Source organism: Corvus kubaryi, unplaced genomic scaffold (genome assembly GCF_017639235.1).
Source record: "Corvus kubaryi isolate FWS band 111438036 unplaced genomic scaffold, C.kubaryi_AGA036_p1.0 37395, whole genome shotgun sequence".
Classification (NCBI taxonomy): domain Eukaryota; kingdom Metazoa; phylum Chordata; class Aves; order Passeriformes; family Corvidae; genus Corvus; species Corvus kubaryi.
The window spans coordinates 4,655,870-4,665,986 of NW_024581134.1; positions in this window are offsets into that span (position 1 = coordinate 4,655,870).

Genomic DNA, 10,117 nt, shown 5'->3' on the forward strand with positions numbered 1-10,117 from the left:
CAAGAGTGAGGTGGGAAAGGCAAGGACAGGGGTGGGAAAGGCAAGGATGGGGTGGGAAAGGCAAGGACAGGGGTGGGAAAGGCAAAGACGGGGTGGGAAAGGCAAGGGAGAGGTGGGAAAGGCAAGGGAGAGGTGGGAAAGGCAAGGACAGGGGTGGGAAAGGCAAGGACAGGTGGGAAAGGCAAGAGTGAGGTGGGAAAGGCAAGGACAGGGGTGGGAAAGGCAAGGACGGGTGGGAAAGGCAAGAGTGAGGTGGGAAAGGCAAGGATGAGGTGGGAAAGGCAAGGACGGGGTGGGAAAGGCAAGAGTGAGGTTGGAAAGGGAAGGGAGAGGTGGGAAAGGGAAGGGAGAGGTGGGAAAGGCAAGGATGGGGTGGGAAAGGCAAGGATGGGGTAAGAAAGGTAAGGACGGGGTGGGAAAGGCAAGGCAAAGCAAGAGGGGTGTAGGGAAGGCAAGGCAAGGCATGGCAAGGGAGGGGAAGGAAAGGCAAGGGAGGGGTAGGCAGGCACTGTGGGGATCTGGAGCTTGAAGTAATATTAAAAGTAAAGGCAATAAAGTTGTTTTATTCCATTATTGTGTTGCTTTTATGTTCTATCAATATTTTGTATTAGAGTATTTTTATTCTATTTTTTTATTCTCTTATTAAATAAATAGTGTTTATTAAATAAAGATTGTAGGACTGGGGCCACAGGGGATGTGAAGCCCAGGGGCTGGAGCTAGACCCAAACCCATGTGGGGGAGCTGAAATAAATCCCACAGGGATGGAGCTGCAGCTCAGGGGCTGCAGGAGCTACCCAGGGGCTTCCAGCCCAGCCAGTGGTGTCAAGCACAAGCCGGGGGTGGAATCTCAGTGATGTTCCTGGGACTCAGAACCAGCCCAAGGGCACCTTTTGGGATGGGGAACCTGGGGCTCAGTGGCTGTTCCTTGCCCTTACTGCCGGCTGGGGTGGGATTGTGGGAAGGGGTGTGTTGGGGGTCAGGTCTCGTTAGCCCCTGTTGGGATGGGTGTGACAGCTCATGGAGATACTGAAGTGATGACAGTGACTGATTCATGTCCTTGTCAACAGCCCTGGGCTGGAGTGAGAACCAGAAGAAGCAGCTTTTAGCTGGAGGCAGAGGGAAGCTGAGGAGCAGGAGCTGAGACAGCAGAGGTGGCAAGACATAAACATGGTAGGGCTGGGGGTGAAACTCCTGTGGGGCAGCGACAGGGTAGGGACTGGGGGGCTGGAACTAAAATGAAGATCCTGCTGAGAACCTGGAGCAGCTTCACCTGTCAGCAGCGGGGAGATGTGGAGCTGGAGTGGAAACAGCCAAGCTGGCAATGAAATGAAGCTTGTGGGGCTGGAGCTGAAATCACTGTGGGGTTGGGATAGCAGTTGTTGGAATGGGGGAGCAGCTGTAGTGATGGAGCTCATTGTGGGGCTCGGCTGGAGCCATAACGAAGATCCTGCCATGAGAACCTGGAGCAGCCTCAGCTGATGGCCCGGGGAAGGTGTGGAACGAGCTGAATCGGCAGAGCTGGCAGTGAAATAAAGCTGGTGGTGCTGGGATAGGGACTAAAGGAGCTGAAATCACCGAGGGGCTGGGATAAGGACTGTTGTGACCGTGGTGTTGGGAGGGCAGAGAGGCACAGGGCTGGGGAAGGGGCCAGGGAAGGGGCTGGCTCTTCTCCCTCAGCCATCTGTGGCCCTGGGCCCATCCTGCTTCCCCGTGTGCCCATGGCTGAGGCCGGTTCTTCCCCAGCTTCTCCCCATTCTCTGGCAGTGAGGGCCCTGTGCAGTGGCAGCAGGATGGGTGTTTTGGGGGCACATGGGACACATCCCCTGCTGCCATTCGCTGTGTGGGCAGGCATCAATCAAGCTGAAAACCACACATGAAGAGAAAACTCCCCGAGGAGCTCACAGAGACAGGAGTTCCCTTCTCTTTGAATTGCCATTTGTATTCCGAGTGTTGTGTAAACATTAAATATTTAAAACATTGCCTGTAGCACTCTTGTTTCTCAGTGGGATTTGGATAAAGCTGTTCCTGTCTCAGGGTCATGAGAAATGTGCTCGGGCTTAGCGCTTTCCCCTTCTCCATCGGCGATGCTGAGGCCTCCAGGAGTGCTGCCCCTCTCCCACAGCCTGAAATCAGAGCCTTGTTTAATGTTGGCAGGAGTTGGACAGGGCTTGGCTCATGTTTGCCCTGTCATTCATGGTCTGTGGGATGCTGCTGCTGCAGGAACATTGTCCAAGCCTATCCCAGCAGCTCTGCACTCCAAGACAGAACCCCACTGCACCAAGCTTTAGGTTTTTCTGCTCACTGCAGTCCATGTCTGCTTTGGAGCCTGGGAGGTTTCACCTTGGACACTTGATCATGCAATGACATTTTTTTATTTAGTGAAGATCTGTCTTCCTGCAGTTTCAGATGCCAGGACTGTTCTCACAGTGCTGGTGGTTTCTTGTGCTGGTACTTCTCAGCACCTGTTTTAGTTTCCCAGGTGAAACTCTTTACATGGAGTCTGAAGTAGTGACTATCCATCCTGCTGGCACCTGGAGTCCAAAGAAATTCTAAGCCCACTTTGGGCACTTGCTGTGTTTTGTCTGTGGCCCCAGGTGATTCCCTAGGTGACACAGAAATCTGTGGCCACAGCAGGAGCTGAAAGTCTCCTGAGTTGTAGCCTACTGCTCTAAATACTCTTTTCCTAGAGCTGGTGCCTGGCATTTAAAGTCACAGCTGATCTACTTTTCTGACCAGAAAAGCAGAGTATCCTGAGTCATTTAAAGATTTAAGGATATTAAGGGTGGGCTCAGTTTTATGTACCTAAATCTGTGTCAAGGGGACAGAAAGGTGTTTTTCAGTTTCTGTTTTAATCCCATGAGGGGATGCTGCACTGGCCCGTGTGTGCCTGGAGCCTGTTGCAGGGTCCTTTGTCACAAGGCACAGGAATAAGGGAATTGTCCTTTAATAGGGCAGTGAGGAGAGCACGGGAGGACACATTTGCCCTTGTCCTCAAGTTCTCCAGCACATAACTGCATCACTCCCCCTCGTGTCCCCTCCCCACCCAAAGTGTGACCCATTCATTTGCAGAGCTACAAAAGCTTGGCCTCATCTCCCCGTGCTTGGCTCCTGCTCCCACTGCATGTGCACAAGCGGTGCATGGGTGGGCGACCTCATTTGAGAGCTGATCTCATTATAGATCAAGTGTGTTCCTCCTCTCATGTATCTCACAGTTATCTTCCTCCCCGATGAGGACTCCTTAATTAAAGCATGGACAATTTGTAACAGAACAGAATTTTCCAAAGATTTTCTTTCCTGGTTGCACAAATGCATCGCTCTGCAGAGGCCAGGCTGGCCATGTGTTAATTTGAAATGAGGGTTTTATTGCTGCACCCTGCTCTAGGTGCTGGTCACCTTTCTAGGCAGCTCTGGAAGAATCACCATTTACAGGCTGCTGACAGATTTGGCTGTGGGTTATTCCAGCCAGGCTTCTGTGCTAATTCAACCTTATGTTAGCATTGGTGTCTTATTTTCCAGCAAAACTGAGGCCATGTCAGAGAGTGGCATCTTTGACCCCCTCTCTGTCCCCAAAAAGAGCAACTGAGTTCTCCTGTTCCACCACCCTGAAGACCTGAGCAGCCCCTGGTGCCTCTGGAAGGTCTTTCTGCTTTCTCTGGTGTTCTCTTCCACAGGCTGTGGCACTTCCAGTGACCCTGCCCTGTCCCCAAAGGCACCGAGGCCACATCAGAGGGTGAGGGAGCCATGCTGCCTCCAGGACCCTGCCAGTGCTGCCCAGCTCAGCCCCTGCACCCTGTCACACTGGGGGATGTTCTTGGGTGGCCTGGTTTAACCCCAGCCACCAGCTCAGCCCCACACAGCCACTCACTGCCTTCCTGGGCACGGGGAGAGAGTGGAAATGGTGAGACTGAGAAAACTCATGGGTTGAGATAACAACAGTTTAATGGGTCAGAAGGGAAGAAAATAATCATGGTGGTGATAATAAAAAAGTATTACAATGTCCAAAGCGAGTGATGCTCAGTGCAGTTGCCCAGCCCATGGATGACTTTCCCCCAGCTTATTTGCTAAGCATGACTCCAGATGGTCTGGAATATCCCTTGGGTCAGCTGGGGTCAGCTGTCCTGACTGTGACCCCTCCCAGCTCCTTGTGCCCCTCAGTCTCCTCACTGGCAGGGCATGAGAAGCTGAAAAGTCTGAGCACAAACACTGCTTGGCCGTGACTGAAAACAACAGTGTGTTATCAACATTATCCTCACACTGACCCCAAACCACAACACCTGGAGCTGGTGCTACTGGGAAGAAAATTAACTGTCTCCCAGCCCAAACCAGGACAGGGAGCTCTTAGTCAGGTCTCTTATGTCCAGAAGATATGAATATTAAAAGTTTATTAATAAGCTTGTAAGGCAGCTAGAGATGCAGGTCAGCCTGATGAGGCTGACAATGCACTGATACAATTAAAGCAGTGTCACCAGGGTGTTTATCCCACTCAGGGGTTTTCACAGCTCCCTGGAGAATCTCCCCACGGTTATGGACACTCCCATCCATTGGGACACCTCTGCTTTAGAAGGTGGACCAGCACTGGTGTGTTTTCTGGAGAGCAGCACACAGCCAGCCTGGGGTGACAACCTGAAAAAAGGTTTTTAAATCACAAGATTTGATGGCAGACAGTGAAAAGGAGCAGCAGAGAGAGGAGTCAAACTCCAGATTTGATGCCCTGGGCTCAAGAAGCCCAAAATCTGAACACAGATGCCAAGCATCATTTCCAGTGATCTAAAATCCTCCTCTGTGTTGTCTTCACACACCAGGAAGAGGAGAAGACAGCAGCCAAGGGGTTTTGAACCAGGCCAGAACTTTTACTTCAGTCCAAGCAATTGACACCACACAGGGCCAACACACTCAGACTGAGACTTCTCAGGAGCAAACACTTCTGCTGCTCTGATTTGCCAACATATTCTGGCATCCCTGATGTACATTTCTGTCTAGATCCAGGCTGATGCAGCAGGAAGGCTGGGCTGTGGAAGCTGAATTTTACTGTCACTGACACAACAGTAAACCTGGAGTGATTCTCTGTGTGCCAGAGGAACTCCTGCTAAGACAGCAGCACCATCTCCAGTGGCTTGCAGTGCTGGTTGGGGGTGCCACACTACCAGCATTTGGGTTTCCTTTTAACTCTGTCCGGAGTCCCTGGAATAGCTGTGATAGATTCACACAGCAGGTTTCAAATCTGCCATTTTCTGGACATTTTGCCTGGGCAGGAGCACTTCCTTGATTTTACTGACCTCATCCAACACACAGCCTCTGCAAGAGACACCAGGGTGCTTTGTTGGCTCTTGCAGGCCACAGGGACACAAGCAGAGAGTTTTCAAAAGCACTCGTTCCGCTTTTCTGACATTTCCTTCACTTTCAGCCCATGCACATTCAGACAAAGGCTGCCCTGAGAGCCATTTTCTCCTGGTTTCATGATGAGAACTGCATTTTTTTCCCATGTGGTCTTTCCTTGCAAACAGAACTGCACTGTCTGTGCTGCTCTGGCCTGTCCTGGCATGGTGTGATCAGCCAAGGGGGTGCCAGCACTTGGCCAAGAGAGACGACTTGTTGGTAGCCCTGGTGCTGTTTGCCAGCTGGCACAGCCTCTGCTCTGGCCCAGAGGGCAACGAGGACACCCTCCCTGGGCTGATGTGTGCTGGCCACAGGGAAAAAGGGAGGAAGGGCTCCATGTGAGCATGAAACACCCTGGAGAGTCCAAGGTCTTTCAGAGCACCCAGTCTGGAGCGGGGATGGCCAGAGCTGACTCACCACACTCACTTTTACTTCTGCAGATGTGAAGCAGAAACAAACAGCAAAGTGGCTGGTGCTGGACAGTTCACTGAGGAGGTCTAAGCCTTATTATCATTTCTCAGGGCTCACAGGGAAGAAAGCTTTTGTCTTCACTGTGGTTCTGACAGACAGGCTGTGAAAAGACAACTCGGAGCTTTTTCAGGCCTGTGTGGGAAAGCAGGACAAACACAGCTCTCAAATCTCACCAAACTTTCCAAAACTCACGTGGGACCACACAGGCCTTGCCCAGGCCCTGGGTGCCAGGACAGAGTTCAGATGGGGCCCACGTTTGCTGCTTTGGATCAGCAGTTTTCACTGCAGTGCTCACACGGGGAAAGACCTGCCCTAATTTGCCCCTTTTCTCCCAAAGTGGGACCCACAGGGAGCCCAGCCCTTTAGGCAAAAGGATGGGTCCTGCACACATTGGGCTGCTTCAGTCAGGCAGATGTGGGTCTTCATTAATTCAGGGACATCAGGTTCCCTCCCCAGTCTCTTTTTTTCAGCATTTACACAAGTGGGGCAGATCTGGGAAAGCTGAGGTATCAAAATGAAAGAGTGCTACTATAATTCACAAGTCACAGTCAACACACACTCAACAAATGAAAGCCTCAGAAAGGTTTTTATCGGCCTAAATATTGAAACCAAATTTTATTTTTTGAAAATGACATTACACACATCTTGCAAATGTACATTTAGATGAGAAAACAATGAGTAACAAATATTGAGAGCAAAGCTATAAAGTGGACAGGTTCTCTGCTGCATGGCATTGCATTACAAGAATACTCAGACCCGGGATGGTTATTACAAGTAGTAAAAACAGTTCACAACACCTCACAAAAATGGAATTTTTTTTCCTAGAAAGTCAAATCTTCTAACAAAAGGAAATGTTGTTAAGGGAGAAGAGCCATAGGGAATAGAGGTGTGGATCTAGGTACACTTTGTGATTTTGTGGCACGGCTTTTTGGGGTTTCTTTAAGTCCATTTCTTACAAAATGCATCTTTGTGGGTGACCCCATCTTTTCCAAGACTTTTTCCCATCTTCTGCCAACAGAACCACAGCTAATAAACAAGAAGCCCCTTGTACTCAACTCAGAGCTCGGAGTGTGGAGAAGGAGTTGTCTACAGACCCCCCAACAACATAATTCCCTTATCCCATCCCCACCCCCTCGCTGCGTATCCAGGAAAATCAAGAGTGTGTGCAAACTCCGCAAATCAGGGGCCATGGGACGAGTCCCAGGGACAACCAGCACCACCAGGAGTGGAGGCCACGGCCGACGCCGCTCGTGCCTCTTGCCTCAGCTGCGGTGGCCCAGCAGCACCTCACCCTCCACCAGAGCCAAACTTCCAAAGGCTGGATTTGCTCCCCAGCCCGAGCAGAGGCAGCGGGGGACTGATCTGCACCTGCTTCATCCTGGAAGATGGAGTCTGATCAACGTGCCAAGGCAAGGCACTGCGAGAAATACGTTCCCCGAGAGAACCTGTTGAGAACTGCTTTTCAAACCTGGTTGTTTATCGCTTTATTTATGCCCAAATCTGTACTTTACAACCACGAGAGAGAGAGAGAGACAAAGACAGAGTAAGAGAGAGGGAGAGAATCTTTCCAGGAGGAAAGGAAGAGCTAATTAAGAAGAGAGAGGTACAGGACCATGCATTTACTCTCAAGAGCTTGTTCACGAGCAAGCCAACATTTCTAACACTACAACCACTCATCTACATCTGTTTGCTAAGTAACTGAGTTCTACCTACAACTAGGGAGCAGAAGGGGTCTTTTTATTTTCTTCCCCCTCCCTTTAAAACGTCAATAAAAATGTTTTCTGTACAAGTTGAATGGCACAAAAGGTGGTTAAAATGCTAAATAACTCACCACAAATGGAGAATGCAAAATTAGTTCAAAACATGCATGGACTGTGTACAGGTAAGCAAGGAATCATTGGCATAAAGCTGCAATATATTACAAGATGATACAGTTGAGATCTTTTGGAATAACCTCTGCTTGTTCTGTCCCTTTGAAGAGACCTTCACATAGAAATTCAGCATAAAGGAAATTCAAGGTATGTATCCAAGCAGGAAGTTAACTATGGGCAACGTTATTTGTCTGAAGAGAAAAGCATTTCCCCTCCCCTTCCACACACTCCCCCAAGGTACAAAAGTCAACATGATCAGCATTGCTGCAGGCTTGCCAAAAAGAAAGGTTAGACAGGTCTGGGGTAGGAGAACAAAAGCACCATTTAAATTAATAGCTCTTTGTACAATGTCATTAATTAAATACCTTATTCTTTAAACAAAAACATCCTGAAGTTTACCAATCCCACCAAAATAGCAACGGACCCCTTCCCACCCCCGTGTCCTCCAAGGTTATGTACACAGAGTTTAAAGTATACCAGCTAAACTTTAAACCCAGCTGCCCCTCCAACCCCCACCCACTGAGCAACAAGAGAAAATACATTGTGGCCTCTCAGTTATATTATATTGCAGCTTTGTCATTAATGAGGAAATCATACAAACCCAATGAATGACCTAAGACAGTAATCCATGATCACGTTCCAGTTCAGCTGCACATCTCCCTCCCTCAGCACCACTGGGTGGTGGCTCTGCAGCTCTGGGAGCCGCAGGGTCCTGAGCAAAGGCAGCTCCTGCTCTCCAGACAAGAGCAGCGTGTGGAGCTCAGGCTGAAGGGATGGGAGCTGCTCACCTCAGCTTGGGACAGGATTTGTAATTGAGAAAGCAGACAAAGGCTAGTGACAGCAAAGCCAGCTGGCTGATCCTCCTTTCCTGTGCTTCCAGACTAGACAGTGTCACAAAACCCAGAGAATCATGGAGGGGAATGTGTCATCATTTCAGAGAATAGAAGAGGTTTGGCTATACAGGTTTCCTCTTTCCAAAAGACCCTGGGTGTCTTCTAATTGCTAATCACAGCTGTACTAGGACTGCCACGGTGCTAAAGCTGCTTGGATCACCCATCATTTAAATAAGAAGCAAACTAGCAACAATTTTACGTCAGGATTCAGCATGTAATTATAACTCACAGGCTTCCTTGTTCTTACATTCAATACTTCTGCTTCACCGTATCTATAAACACCAATTAGCAGTGCAATTAATTCCCTAGACATTCTTCTTTTTAGGCAGATGCATCATTAGACATCACACTAAATCTGGAAAAAGCTCCTCTGTCTTAAAGAGAGGGAGAAAAAGGAAAAAAAAGCTGTGTGTTCTGCAACCCCCCTGTGACTGTATGGTCAGCATGAGAGGGAAACAGAATATCACAGGATTTCACCTGCCACCTGCTAAGGAAAGTGAATTACAAGTCCATCCATACCTGTTCTGCAAGGGTTGGAAGCAGATGGAGAAAAGCAGCCATGCTGGAGTTTAAACAAACAACAAAATACTCCCCCAAACATAACCCCGAAACCCAAACCACAACAAAAATAAACCCCACAAAATGTTTCTCAGGGATTCTCTGAAGGTAAAATTTGTCATGTCAAGAACTGGGCTTGGACCCAAGCTTGGGATCCATTTCGTCCCTTGCAGTATTTCCCAAGTTTGACCCTGTGCATGGGTTTCCCAGAACTCAGGGATTCAGAGCCAGGGTTTGGCTCTGGCTCTCCCTGACCAGGTGCCACCGCCGTGTTTCATCCTGACTGCACGTGCCAGATGAGTCACTGTGCTCTGCAACAGCCCCACTGTGCAAATGTGACTCAAATTTAGCTCCATTTCCTATATATAACTCTTGCAAATAGAGATGGAAGAACCAGCTTGGATAAAATTCAAAAGCAGCCTTGAGTTTAGATGAGTCACCTAAAATGAACCGAACCTTCCTTTTTATTTAAGAGACATTTGGCAACACTTCTCTAAAAACCAAGCCAAGCATAAATCTCTGCCTGGTACTAGATGGGACAAGAGTAGAAAAAAATACTGCTAGAAATAGAAATACTACTTCTAGTTCCATAAACCTGCTGGGCTCAGGGCATATCTATTGGTAGACTGAGAGTAAAGTGAGATAAAGCCAACACTCTTTAGAACCAGAAAATATGGAGGAGGCCCTGATTTGCTGATGTTCCTTGTTTAATTTTCAATTCTAAAACTTTTAAGGTATTTCAACAAACTATTTCAGCTTTATCATTAACTATAATTAAACTATACAAGATATCTCCCATCTGTAACTTGCTATTTGAGGTCCATAGAAGAGATCACTTTATAACTGGGGTGAGTGAGCTTTCCTCTGCAAAGGCTGCAGCTGTCACCCAGGAAACTGAATCCCCACTCAAGTAATCAATCACACAAGTATTATCAACAGTAATCAATC